The sequence below is a fragment of the Artibeus jamaicensis genome, unplaced genomic scaffold (genome assembly GCF_021234435.1).
Source record: "Artibeus jamaicensis isolate MK-2021 breed Jamaican fruit bat unplaced genomic scaffold, CSHL_Jam_final contig_426, whole genome shotgun sequence".
Lineage (NCBI taxonomy): Eukaryota > Metazoa > Chordata > Mammalia > Chiroptera > Phyllostomidae > Artibeus > Artibeus jamaicensis.
In genome coordinates this window covers 7,373,538-7,388,966 of record NW_026521826.1, presented here as the reverse complement: position 1 = coordinate 7,388,966, position 15,429 = coordinate 7,373,538, and the positions used below count along the sequence as shown (strand labels likewise).

Here is a 15,429-nt window from a genome sequence, read left to right as displayed (position 1 = left end):
AGTTCATTCTTGTCTTATTTTTCCTGAATAATTTTTAAAAAATATTTATTGAATTTATTGACATGAGAGAGAGAGGAGGATGGGGGGAGGTAGAAGATGGTAAAGGGGGGTTACATGGTGATGGAAGGAGACTTGACTTGGGGTGGTGAACACACAATACAATATACAGACAATTTATTATAGAACTATACCCCTGAATCCTATATAAGTGTATTAACAAATGTCACCTCTGAATAACTTTAATAGTACTTTATTACAGTACCAAAATTTTCTCTGTGTGAACAATATATTTCTTATTATTAATTATAACCCTAATCTCCCCACTTACAATATCTTGTTAATTCATTTGTGATAGCAATATATATGAAGTAAAAATACCTGTTACATTTGTATATGTGCTATTAGGTTCTGGGAAAAGACACTATTATATTTTCATTATGAAAATTTCTTTTATAACATAACAAAAAGCAAGCTAGAATTAAAAATTAAGCATGCTGAAACAAATGGGATAATTTTATACATAGTAAACTATTCTTTTTTTAATTTTTAACTTAATCTTTATTATATTTGTTTTTATTACCACTTAGTCCCCTTATACCCGCTTCCCCCCAGCAGTCACCATACTGTCCATGTCCATGAGTCCTTTTTTCTTTTTGTCAATCCCTCCACCCCCTAACCTCCCCTCTACCACTAGTTATCATCTGTTCTCCATCTATGAGTCTGTCTCTGTTTTACTTGTTAGTTCAGTTTGTTCATTGGATTCCACATGGAAGTAAATCATATGGTATTTGTCTTTCTCTTACTGGCTTATTTCACTTAGCATAATGTTCTCCAGGTCCATCTACACTGTTGGAAAGGGTAAAATTTTCTTCTTTTTTATGGTTGAGTAGAATTCCATTATGTAAATGTCTCATAGTTGTTTTATCCACTCATCTACTGATGGACACTTGGGCCGCTTCCATATCTTGGCGACTGGAAGTAGTGCCACAATGAATGTAGAGGTGCTTATGTTCTTTCAAATTAGTGTTTTGGGTTCCTGCAGTTATATTCCCAGAAGTGGAATCCTTGGGCCAAAAAGCAGATCCATTTTTAATATTTTTAGGTATTTCCATACTGCTTTCCACAGTGTCTGTACCAGTCTGCAATATTCTTAAACAAACATAAAAGTAATAAACATTAATACTAAGGTTAATTTCAAAGAATATATAATTCAAAGTGAATGAAGAAACAAGCATATTGCAAGCATTTTCCACAGAATATCAAAGTGAGTGCAGTTCAATCTCATGACTGATTCTATTTATATAGTTAATGTACACACTAATGTAAATTCAAGTTGTAACCTGGAACAGAACAGTATCATGTGCAATATTACTTAATTTTTAAATTAATTTAGATATGCTTTTTATTTTCTCTGAACAAAAACACATGCTATCTGGTTGGCAGTGTTGCTACAGCTTTACCATTTAACTAATAAGTAATCAGATTCATTTAAGGTAAAGGTTTTGAACCAGTTCTATTGGGTGGCATGCCACACAGCTGTCACTTTATGTCTTCCATTTAGACAGTAACACACAGTAGCTGTTTATCTACAGCTAAAATTTTGCTGAAAAAACAAAACACTAGAACATCAGAACCTTTGGGAAATTGTTGCATCTATTCACAAACATAAACACTATTTTGGGGGTGAAGTTGTGACATACACTTCTGGGCCTCCTTGGGTGGAATGTCCTTCCTAGGCAGGTGCAAATATCTCCAAGCTGATGATCATATTTTAGGACCAAAAATAAAATTAAAAACTAGGTCACAAGTATGGTCTTTTGGTGACTTACTTATTATCAGTGGTAAGGAAAATTTCCACGAACTTAGGTCACAATTACTTCATTTCAGTTAAATTTAAAAGATGTACTGAGCACATTGTTTTGTGAATGTGCTAAACATGATGGAGAACCAAAGGTTAGTATGTGTCCTCTGGAGCTTCCATTACAGTAACGATAAACCAGCAGTTGATAAGAGTCATGAAAATAGTGTAAAGGGCTTTCTGAGCTACACAGGGCACTTTCTGAAAAGAAAGGGAATATATCTGAAATGACACTGGAATAGTAATTTAGGGTACATATTGCCAAAATTTGGAAGAAATTTATAAACAAATTCAATAGTTCTAAGGACTTATTAAACAATGTTTGAGCTAAGAATTGACACCATATGTTCCAAGATTACATTTCAATATTCCACCCCAATGGTTTTAATGTTACTAATTTCTATCACTGAAGAGTTTTAGCAGTCTGGTATTCAATGACTTAATTCTATACTGTAAATGTTATAGCAAAAGGATGTTATATAATGACCTGAGAAGTTAATAATAAGAATCATTCATTTAAGCTGAATGGAAAAAATGTTAAATATATTTTTTGGTCCAGTAGCTACACTGATAATAACAGATAATCAGTGAGTATAACAGCAAGGACTTTTTAAAAAATTACACAAGGTCTGTAATCTTTTATTTGAGATATAAACTCAGCTTTTCAATTTCTTCAAACTAAGGCCATCCCATTAAACACACAGTTGAGTGTGGTTTCCACTCTAGCATTGATTTTCATAGTACACTGAAATAAATCCTGTAAGTATCTATAACTCATTTTGTTATCCATGAAGTAAAGACTATTAAGCAGATCTTAACTGCTACTTAGAAGTTTTCAACAAAATTCAATGTGATCATTATTATTATAGTATTGGCACCTGAGTGATTTTCTGCATCATCTAAATATTCTTTGAACAATGTTTTTCCCTAGCTTACTGATACTTCTGAATATGAGTTAATTCTTATGTAAAAAGAGATAATTGTTAAATTTACATTGTTAAATTACCTTGGGAAATTTCATGTTAAATACCAAGTTTAGCTTAAAATGATCAAAATTTAATTATTCCAATTTCAATAAGAGATAGAATATATATTGAAATTCCAAATTTCAATAAGAGATAGAATATATAACAATTCATTAAATTATTTCATCATATAATTTGTTTCTGCTCTTGTAAAAATATACATACAATTATACATGTAAAACATTCACCAGAAATATTTCAAAACTAATGTTACATAAAGGTAGGGAGATATCCGTTACATTTCTAAGAATTCACTGATGTTGAATTTTGATTTTAGCAAGTGGTCCTGGTGCTGCCCTAAGGTGGCATTCTCTCTAAGCTGCAGTGGTCTTTAATGGAAGCAAATGGCTTCCATTACAACTTGTGGCAAATACCAGGCCTTTGACTGAGTGAGAAAGACCTTATTCTAGACTCGTTGCTATCATTTTAATCAGTGTATTTCCAATGAGACACATGGATGAAGAAAGGTCCTTCCACTTCTCCTGGCCTTAACTGAGGGCCTTTCTTGCCAGAATTCTAATTTCAGTTCTGTGTCTTCGACATTGTTGGACCATATGATCTTATGTGTAAGGTAAGTTAAAGGGAAGCAGGCATTAGCATATGAAACTTTGTAATATGGAAATGCTATCATTCACACACGACGGAGTATGTTAAACAGTCGGGGTCCTTCAGTCAGCCAGAAACTTGGCATTGTGTCGCCATGAAAAAATTGTTACTCTTTTTTTTTTGCTTGTTTCCTCTTTAAATGAAGCTGAAAATAGTACTTAATATGTTAGAGATGAAGATTCATCTGAAGCATTTAGTGAATAGTACATTTTAGTTATTTTAATTATCATCTTCGCTTTAGCACATAAGTGCATATATACATCGAGATTTAAACATTTATCTTCTTCCTAACACAGTGGAAAATATGTTAAACAAACCCGATTCCTATCTGTGTTTATTCAGTAATAATGGCTACTCTCCTGGACAGACATGCAGAGAATTTTAAGGTCTAGACTCCTTTTTAATATGCAACTTTTCTGATTTTTCATTACAATCCAAAAGAAAAATATCAAGACCACCTAATATTGAACCATAACCACTCCTGGAGCATAGAATAACAACCCCACCTCTGTGCTCACATGCTTTTCTCTATCCACTCTCATAAATCTGGGTGATCATTCAGCATCCACGTGAGTTCCTTGTTTCTTCCATGGAGAGTTGCCCCTGCTGACACTACTCTGTTCATACTCTGGCTTTCATAACATTTCAAGTGTCTTTGTACCGTTTCTCAAATCAATTAGTTCACGATATAAAATTAATCAATATACAAGAGAATAGACAAGACTATTCCCAGTCCCCATGAAAAATAATTATCTCAACATATCTTTAGAATATTTAAGCCTCATTTTAATCAAAACCCTTCACAGTATCATGAGAGATGTGTAAACTACTTGAATGACATTTCTCCCCCTTTAAGGATAGAAATACAATCTCCTTGCTTACATACTAACTTCAGGCAAAGTAGGTCCAGAAGAATTTAAATGAATTATTCAAAATTGAATAAGAAGTGACTTAGAAACCCCATTATCATTGCCAACAAGTCAATATGTAGGCTGGCTAAAAAGGAAGAAATTCTGAAAATTAAAAAAATAAAGCTTTGTCCTTACGGTATATCCCTAATACCACCAATGGGGTTGTTCGCAGATTCTAGTGGTATCACAGCCGTCTTGACCCAGCTAAGACAGAGGCTGCTGCATCCTGGGTACAATAATGGGTGCACAGTCTTTGGCTGCAAATTTTTTGTTATCCATACAAATTTCTACTCTCCCCATATGACTCCGCAATCCATTACTCCTCATACAATCCTGGCAGATGCTAACTGTATGAACTCTATAAGCTACATTTAATTATGTTCTACTAGAAAGGTGGAATATTTCATATTGTAATAACAATACCTCGATTCACAGGTTTTCTTCTGGGAGGCCAGCCCTAAACAAAAGCGTCATGTTAGCTTTCTTACCATTATGACATGATACCACCTTTAACTGAAATTCTCATTATTAGAGTCACAATAGCATTAGATTGCAAAGCAGGAGCATTGTCTCCAGAAGCTACCATTGTAATACCTGCACAGGGGAAATATACAGGAATGATAGGGTTCTTGGGAAGACTGCCAGGAAGGAACATGTTCATGGGTAATAAGCATCAGTGAAAGGGTAGTGAATGAGCATGATTATTAGACTGGTAACAGTGCAGGTAAAACCTAGGTGTTAAATTAATTATGTATATCAATGAAAAAATGGGTTATGATTTTTATTTCTTCATGTTTTAAATTTGTGGCACATATTTTTGAAATAACTAAGATTGCTTCTGTCTTTTAAATGTTGAGGTGTGTGAAATCCAATGTTTTTGTGAAATCTAAATATAACTTCATTTATTTCCAGTCAATAATAATACTAAAAAATAAAAAGGGATATATTTAATTTGTCAGTGAAGAGCAGTAAGTAGTGATGCAATCACCAAATAGTGAAATTATAGTTGTTCTTCCCTGTTATGTTTGGGGAACAGACATTATCTGATCTTAAGATCATGGAGTAATTCAAATTCAAAGGAAATGCTGAATCATCTTTATGAAGTAGTGTTAGAAAGCACAATTTTAATTACTTTGTTTTTTCATAACCATTCTGTTCTGTTGGATTCTTACAGAGGAAAGCACATATAAAAATATCACTGAGCAGTCTACTCTGTCACTTATGGTTCATAAATACCACTTCAGTTTTTGCCAAATAGAGCCTTTTCCTTAACTAAATCTGGAGAACTGTATGATAATTCTGTTTTCAAATTAAAAAAAAAAAACTGGGTCAAAGTCATCTGGCAATGGTTGAAAAATGCAAGAATTTTAAACTGTTTTCTAATAAATCTATTTTACTGTGCACACATTTATCTACAAATGTCTGCAAGCAACATAATCTTTAGGCAATTTGAATAGGCTAAGAGAAAAGGAGTTACCATTTTTTTATGTTCATATGTTTTTAACTTTTAATTTTCTCTTAATCTTTTTCCATATAGGATCTGGGAGAAAATTTGAATGGGAGACTTTTGTCCTTACGTCAGCCGAAAGGAGCTAAGGTTTCTCTTCACATAACGAACTGGCTCACTTAGCCACATGTATATGTAGATATTTTCTCCCCTCCACAGTCGATTATCAGTCTCCCCTTTATTTCTAACTATTGCTGTTTATATACCATATTACATTGCCTAATTTCCTTTTATCTTTTCTTTATTTTGCAGCGTCTCAGTACGTGTCTTTTTAAGACAAGTTAATTTAGCCAATTACTCTAGTTTGGTTGCAGATAAAATCTTTAATTTATCCAGGCCTCTCTTTATTCTTTCTAGGATACTCTACCCATTAATTTCATGAAACATTCTAATTCTCCAGTTTAGGGAAAAGCTAATTTCTCCATGCACATGGCATGCATGTGCACACACACACTGATGCAAACCAATATATGTCTATACTTTCAAAACTAATTTTACTTTTTAGATTTTTTTGCATTTTTAGGGTATTTGAAATAGCAATAGATTTCAAATTAAGAAATCTGTATTTGTTGTGCACTATGTTATATTTAAACTTCTACTTCATTTACATTTTAGTAAAACTAAGTTTTAGTTCTACTCTTGAGAGAATATTTTGACAGGCTAGAGTATGCGGATGTAGGATAGCTATCTGGAGGAATGTCTGGGGAATGATTGAAAAAGTCAAAAAGTGTAAGATTCAAAGGCTTGGTGCATTTGAAAATAAAAGTGCCATTTTTCATTTGCCCATTCATTAAAACACTGCACATACTACTTACTATTTTAGGCATAAGGGCAGATGTAGAACGCCGTGCCTGATCTTCAAGCTGGGGAGAGAGATAAGAAATACATGAAGTGATAGAGTACATGCTATGTGAATGCATGCAAGGAAGCAATTGGTCCTACCTGAGACACGTTTCCCAAAAGAGGGATGTTTTGAAATAGATTTTTAAGGTGATAGGAACAGATTGAAAGTGCCTCATTTATGGACATCTCACTTCTGATGTTATTATTTAAGTGAATTATTAATATAGACATTTCTTATATAGTTTGGCAGTTTAAATGTCTTTATTCTTACACAGATAGGAACTACATTTGCTTCTAATGTAGATGACCTAGAAGACATTGTACCTGCTTCAGGTGGTAGATGATTTGCTTCTAAGTACGTGCTACCTGCTACTTTCATGTGTAAATAGGTTTTCTGTTCATACTATGTAAACACAGCAATGAAAATAATACACTCAAAATATAACTGTATCGATTCATATCATAAGAAGATCATGGCCACAGAAAGTGTATTTAATGTGTCTAAATATTTAAATATTTAATGAATAGTTTTTTTTAATTTGGGGTTACAATATTTGTACAGCTTCTTCCACTCCTTTGCTTGTCTCTTTCCTGACTCATTTGAATTATGTTCCTTTCCTTTCTTTGAGCCTCAAGCTTGAAAATCTCCCCCAGATTGTCACACTTTATTCCTTGTCTCAGGGTCTATTTTCTAGAGTGCCAGAGCCAATACAATGGGTTCTTCAGAATGGGCCTTTGGAGTTCGTTACTTAGCTCCCCAAAGACAAAAACTGCTGGCCTTGCATGATATCAGCATTACCTAAGCCTCCACCTGTGGCTAGTTACGATGTGTAGGTGGAGGACAGGCTTTGGGACTTGGTAATTTGGGGAACTTTGCTATTTATTAGGATTATGACGTGAAGAAACTCTGTCAATAGCACAATTGATTAACAGAGTTAAGGAAGAAATTTTCCAAATTAATACATGCTCGGAAAGCCAGAGCATACTATGAAATTTGCAACCTTGGTAGTTCTTCTATGACAAACTCAGCACATTCAGGGTGAAAGAATGGGACACTGAGACCTGGAATGGGAAAGTGGGAGGACAAGCCCGACAACAGAACTCCAGTTTTAGCCCTTTCTGTTACAGGAGGATACACTTCATTCTCCTCTCATCTGGAGTATATGTAATGATATCACACGAGACAAGTGTCTTGCAGTAAAACACTGACTCTCCTTTTACTCTCGAGATGTGCTCCCAGCACCCCAATTGACTATAGGCCATAACTGAAGTCAGGTCCCAACACAGTCTCAAAAGGGAAAACCAAATCCATACTCCAGGGAGAAATAACCTATACTGGGAATATAATGGCTGTGCCAGGGGGCCTGGGGCCAAGGAACCAAAGGGGACGGGTGGGTCTGGGTCTGGAGGCCGGTAGACTGGGAAGGCAGGTGAAACACGAGACTGGAGAGGCTCGAAACCGTGTGAATTAGGATTTCGCATTTTAGAACGGACTACAGATGTTTGCTTTAATAATTTACTGTGTTTGCCCCTTAAAATCTGTACTAAATAAAATGGGAGTGCAAAAGCTTTCTTGGCAAAATGTTAAATAGCCATCAGAAATTTCCAGTATATAAGAATTGAGAATGTTATAACATTTTATGTATAGTTCAGGAACTCACCACATGACCAAACTGCCCAGGAGTAAAAAAAATTACTGTTGGAGGTGCGTTTGAATACCAGAATCTTTGATAGTTTGGTAGTAACTGTCCTCTGCAGGTTGAGTTTTGTTGATTGTTTGTTGTTTAGGGAATCCAGCCATTGGCCTGCTCTCTTAATTCTCTTTTTAAAAAAGGGGGCGGGGCTCTTGAAAGGCATAGGGTAAGTAGCAGCAATTAATCAGTAGCACCAAGATAACTATATTAATCACAAATAGGCAGTAGGGACAGAGGGGCAGAGAGGACCTTGACCCACAGAGATCTACGGTTGCAGCTAACAAAGCATGATATTCCCATGGCAATGAGATAGATGGGCTGCTGAAAATCTTGCTGTATGTTTTATGTAATTAGAATAAAAATAAAAAACAAGTTAGCAGAAGCATAATGACAACTATTGCTATGGAAATTCATAGCTACTTACCTAGTTTCCAAATATAAGCTGTGCCAGGGGACCCTGCAATTCCACAGCATGTATGTGCAGTAAATATTCCTCCAATTTTTTTCTGAAGAATCACATAGCTATTGGCCAAGATAACTGTGTACTGGTGAATAGGAAATATGCATATTTTTAAAAGAATGTTAGGTATGGGCTTCTAGATGACACTGATACCAGGAGATTGGAAATGCCACCATGGTTCACCAGTTAGAATGGGGTAAAGATCGAGTGATAAGTGAAGTTTTGGCCTGAGGTCATTTTACAGGTCTATGGACTCACCTTGCAGTTATGTCCCCAGTGAGCTGATGTGTTGAGAGAACGTAGATGGATATGTGTTGTCTGAATGGCACTGGGTGGGAGATGAGTGTTACAGACCTTCCCGGTTTCCCGTAGCTGCCTCTTTTCTGCCACCCGGTCAACAACCTATCCTGCTGGTTTTCCTCTCTTCTACTATACCTGCACGAAATGTCCCAACACTCAGCATGAGGTTTAGATGCCTGAGGATCTGACAAGGGGCTGAGTGACACAGTTTGAAATCGTGAGTGAGTTAGCCCTCCACAGTGTAAATTTTGACAGTGGGAAATGGAAGACTGGAAGAAATTGAATAGATAAAGTTCCCCTCTTTTTGTGTTTCCTGGATTGTCCTCTGATGTGATTTCTCATTGCAAACCTTTTAGAAAAGTTCTACTTGCCAAGCAAACATATGCGCTGAAACAAGGAGTTGCGTCTGTTTAAAGAAGTTGTGTGGGAAGAGCTGTGATCACAGTAGTGACTGCACCACGGTGCTTTTTCTCTACCTCACTTCCGCCTTTCTGCCCACCCTCGCCAGTCTGGGCTTGGGTTTTCCAAACAGCATCAACACTGTGTTCTGTGCCTTAGGCAATATGCAGAGGACAATATTAAGACAACCTCTCTTTGGCCAACCAGGTGGGGGTATTTTGGACTATATCACATGTTCATTGGGTCAAAGTTATTCAGTATGAAAAAAATACAAATTCAGCTTTATACGTGTTTCTTTTTTCTATTTGACACAGATTATATTAAAAATAGCCAGTGTGGACAAAACATCATAAAAATTCATATTAAAATGCTATTCATTTAATTTGTCCTTCACTTGTTTTGGAGGTCTTTTAGATTGACAAACTGAATGAGAATTTATATGCCTACCTCCTCTGAGCAATAACTATTCTGTCATTTTTTTCTTTTAAATTTTAGTCAGTTCTGACTAAGCACTGTATCAATTTCTTCCTCTTCCAGCAAAGTCATTTCCTCTGCTTCTGTCTCACTTACCATCTGTGTTATCAGGTAACCTAAGATAATAAAAATTCTAGCTCACTCATACTTCATACATAAAGTGATTTCTGTGCTAGGTTTAAAAAGGCCAGGCACCCTGACAGAGACGCGAGGTGTGGGCTGTAGGTGGGTGGCAGTTGTAGGCATGGTGGTCTTCTTAACAATGACCAGGAGAGAGCTGGGGAGTGAGAGGGCCATTTTTTTCTGAAAACCAACAGACCCTTCTGCTGCTTCAGGATAACCCTCAATGGGCCTGTACGGTCCTCTTTGTTCTTTATTCTCCTTGTAAGATGACTGAGCATCAGGAGGCTAAAATGAACCAAGATTGTAATACAGTGCAGAATCAGGAATACAATGTGGGATAGAGTTAGGTCATGAAATTATAGTAAACTATAAGTGAGGAAATAATTGTTCCAAAATTTGTTTGTGGCCGAGACAATGCTGTTCACCAAATCTCATTTTCCTGTCGTGGATTGTGGCCAGATTCCTGTGCTCCCTTACATTTGGTGACTGAGTTCTACTCACCTGGGAGGAAGTGGTGCATGCCATTTCCAGGCCTTATCCTTAAAATCGACTGTATGACTTTCCACTCAGCATAAAATGCAAGACCTTGAGGCCCCAGGGGATGGCCTTCCCCTCTGCAACAAACTGCATTTGATCTTCGTAATCAAGAAATAAATTGATTTTAGGTGAGCCTAGTAAGACTTGGGGATTGTTGAATTTAGCAATTGGCCTATCCTGTATCTTTCTCTCAAATGTTTTCATTGAAAGTCAGCATTACTTTTTATTTCTTGTAGGTATGGATTAAAGCAAAAGAGGTAACAAAGTTATAAATGTAGAGAAGCGTAGAGGAAAAGATCTCTCTCTGTGTCCCTAATTGTTGTTAGTACTCTCTTAAACACAAAGAGGAGATACATGTTTATTTCTTTTAATAGAAAATGAGAGTCCTCAATTCACTCCGTAAAAGTTAATTCTGGTGACTGAAATGGATGTACTAAACTTGGCCTCTTAAAAATGAGACAAATAAAAATTATTTTCCAAAAAATGTCATCACTGGGGGCTTACATATATGGAGAACTATTTACATACACCATTTGTTATCACCAAATATTTTATTAATTATTATATACTAATCTGCATAAGCATAAATGAGTAGGGGTTTCGAATGCACACTCATTAACTTCCTCTGGGCTGATTATGCAATGTCATTTTACAAGGTACATATTATACATGACCAAATGCTTCTTTTTGCAATTTTATGTTAATTATTAAACTTAGAATTAGCCATTATGAATAATTATTAACATGTTCTATTCATTACTACTATCATTCATATTTTTATAACAAGGACAACATTCCAGGAAGAAAAACCTCATTACATTCAAATATCATTTATATGCTTTGCATTTCAATCATTTAAAATATCAGAGAAATAACTAACACATTCAAGGGAAATTTGAAAACTGACCTAATAAAAATAATGAGACAAACAAAATTCTCGTTATTTCTCCTGAGTCTATCTTTTGTTATTTTTCAGACAATATTTTCCCAATACAGACGTTATAAAATGAACACAGTGATTTAACTATGTTACTATAAATGATGTTGAACAATAATTTATAATATTATTCAGTAAGGAACTTTGGTTGGTTTGTCAATCTATGATTTGTTTCATCAAAGAAAATGTTACACAGGATTTTTTTTTTCTGAACAAAATGGCAAAATTTGAGGAAGACAAATGAGTATCGGAAAATCCAGATGCATCATCTCAGAATTTGTGGGAGCTGGGAACATGAGTACAGCACCTTGGGAAGCACACAGGAAGATATATATATAGTTTTTTGGTAAAATATTCTGATACAAAATACATTTGCAAACAATCTATTTGGAAATAAAATAGCTCTCAGCATTGTTCACACAGAGAACCAGTCACCATAGGCATAATTACAAGCAGTGAAAAGAAATTGTAGATGGGAACTTTAGGGCTTGATATAAACAAAAAATTGTGTTAAATTGGGATGAGTTATCGCTTGATGTAGCAAGTTGCATTTCACTACAGACACTTAGGGATATCAGACTTTGCTAGAGGTGTCATGAGTATATGGATACGTGTGCAGGTTGCATGCAATACTGGACCAAGTGGTCACCGGGGTGTCTTCTATGGTTTCCAAAGTTGGAAAAATCTAAATTTTCTTTTGATTACATAGAATGAATGTTGTTTTCATTGGATTTAGTTCTGAATTGGCCAGAGATGGAAATCTTATTAGGTACTTTCAGAGTTGTCATTATCAAATTTTAGAATGGTTGGCATAATGTATAATGTTTATAAAAACAATAAATTATCTCTTATATTACAAAATACTAAATAAATAATATTTTTGTTAATGCCCCTCCTTAAAAGAATACATAAGGCCTGATAGAGCAGATAGAGTATTTTACATACCAGTTAAAACTCAATAAACAAATAGTTGTATAGTTAGCTATGTCCTAATAGAAACCGACCATTTGGGAGTGCATGTTTTTTTTTTTTAATCTTCAGCATCACAGGACAGTACCCTGAAATATTTGCTCTCTGTATCCTTGTACACAGCTATAGCAGAGAACCCTAGGAACAGAGATGTGCTAACTGGATCCCTTTTCAATAAAGAGGTGACTTTTCTGGTTCCGGGGGCATAGCTGCTGGACAGCCTCAGCTGTCAGCCTCTTTCAGGAGGAGGTGGGTCTAGAAAGGCCCAGTCATTTTGGTCAAATTTGGGACAAGTCTGATGAGTCGTTTTCGTTCCTTCTACAGTACTTCTTGGGGGTCAGCTAAAGCCAGGGTTTCTCAGTCTTGGCACTATTGACATATTGGGTTGAAAAAAATGTTAAGAGGGTTATCTCATCCAATATAGGATGTTTAGCATCATTCCTCATCCTCTGCCCCCTAGATGCCAGTTGCAATCCCTTACCCCAACCCCATCACAAAAATAAAAATTGTCTCCAATATTATCAAATGTTTGCCCCCAGTTGAGAACAATGGGCTCTCAGCTCTGCACCTTCTCCTAATTATCAATTCTTCCCCAACCCTGCCCTGACATACTGATGCAAGTGAAACTCCATAACAGACATCTGAAACATAAACCTTGTTACAAACTCACAAAAAAGGAAGGAAGGAAGGAAGGAAGGAAGGAAGGAAGGAAGGAAGGAAGGAAGGAAGGAAGGAAGGAAGGAAGGAAGGAAGGAAGGTATTTAAAAGCAAAATTGACTGGAGTCTTTAGCATTTAAGGAAATTGCCATAATTTAGCAAGTCTGTTTTCAGCTCCTTGCAATTGGCTGTTGAAAGAGGCAGAGATTCAAACCTGAAATAAGTAGATAACACTTCAGCCAATTACCTTAATGGGTCTGCAGATATGTAAAGATAGAAACACGGAAATTTGGCAGGTGAACTGAAATGCTGTGTACAATTTAAAAGCAGGGGTTTTAAAAATAGTTTTTAGGTTGGGTGGGGGCAATGGTCAAGTCAGGAGAAACATGGAGACGGTGCAGATTGGAGGTAGTTGGGGCCTGTGAAAATTTTGTCTGGGAATTAGAGGGAAACACGATGAGCTTGTTGGTATTATGACACAGATACACCTTTCTCACTTCTAACTCTCAGTAAACTCTGTTATTCCCATAAGTTAGCAATTTTTGTTCCAAGTTTGCTAAGGTAGACTTGGGTGGGTAGGAAGAATAAATATGAAACAAACAATAATTCCTTTTTCCCAATTAGTAGAACCTTATAAAGACTGGTTCTATCGCTGGTACAAGATGACTCTCAAATATTTCTAGCCTCAGATCATACCTCTCCTGCAGTTACCAGTTGCTGGCCCCAAGGTATATTTTCATGTTGGTAGTTACAGGCTTTGTCTTTAATCTCTAGCCAGGCCTTCCTTCTTTAATCACTGTGGTTTTATGTGTGGGGTAGACTATTGGGTTTCTGCTTTTTTTTTTTGAATTTTTATTTTTTAATTGGGGGAGGTGTGGGTCAGAATTGGGATCACTCTCCTCTGAACTTCTTCCAAACTGTCTGGAGCTGAGAGGCCTCAAACTGGATTCAGTATCCAGGTGTGGTAGATACTCTGAGCAATTCAGAGAGCTCCTCGGCCTGTAATAAGATGAGACATGTCTTCATTTGTCACTTAAAGCACTTCTTTGAATAGATATCACTAGACTACAGTATGTTTAAGAGCTGTCACCTTGACTCTTTATTGTAGTTATGAGTCAAACAGTGGATATGAAGAAGCTCATGTATCTTTTCATCTTAAATAGCTCTTTCTTGAACATTTTATTTTGTTGTCATTGTGTGGTTGTGAAGTAGTCCAGTTATCTCTTGTTGTGTAACAATTACAAACCTTAGTTCCTTAAACTAGCCATTCTTCCTGGGATGTGTGGGTCTGGAATTTGGGAGAGCTTACCTGGGTCATTCTTCGCTAAACCATGTGCTGTGGGCTGGGGAAGGGCTGGATAGTCCATTTTGAAGACCATATCCTTACTCACCTGTGGGATACCAATGTGGCCCTTGATCTATCTCTCTCTTTTTCTTAGTTCTTATTTTCTAGTCTTTTTCAAATGGCTTGTGTTTCTCACATTTTTACCTCCAAGAAGGGCTTGGGTCCCTTTAACTAAGAGCAATTCTAAAGAATTCCAGAAAAAGCCCAATTGAGGTGCCTATACCCCAGATCAACAGAGTATGGCTAGGAAGACATATCCCTAAAAATTTTTTAAAATCCCACATTAACATCGCTGTTGGAAAATAGAAGTAAATTATTAGGAGAGAGGAGAGCATTATACTTCTAATGAGATTTTATAAACTAAAAAAAAATAATTTTTCAGATAAGTATAATTAAACTCAATCTGTTTTGTTCCCCCAAAATGCAGTAACAAAAATGGGATATAAAAGTACACTATATAGCCCTGGCTGGTGTGGCTCAATGGATTGAGCACCAGCCTGCTAACCAAAGGGTTGTCAGTTCGATTCCCAGTCAGGGCACATGCCTGGGTTGCCAGCCAGGTCCCCAGTAGGGGGTGTGCAAGAGGCAACCACATATTGATATTTCTCTTCCTTTCTTTCTCCTTCCCTTTCCCTCTGTCTAAAAATAAATAAATAAGATTATTAAAAAATAAAAGTATACATATAGATAATACATAAAGTAATATATATCAGTGATATGTATCACCCATATGAAATACTTTTAGAAAAATACACTTGCTTCATTGGATCATCTTGTTGCATTT

At 36.0% G+C, this 15,429-nt stretch overlaps 1 long non-coding RNA gene across 1 annotated transcript; it reads right to left on the bottom strand.

Moving 5' to 3' along the window:
- Window positions 1-581: 581 nt before the first annotated feature.
- LOC119052972 (uncharacterized) lies at window positions 582-8,956 on the bottom strand. Its single transcript, XR_005083216.2, has 3 exons — window positions 8,869-8,956; window positions 6,723-6,770; window positions 582-1,149 (listed from the first exon to the last, which is right to left on the bottom strand). It is a non-coding gene; the product is annotated as an uncharacterized LOC119052972 (long non-coding RNA).
- Window positions 8,957-15,429: the final 6,473 nt, after the last annotated feature.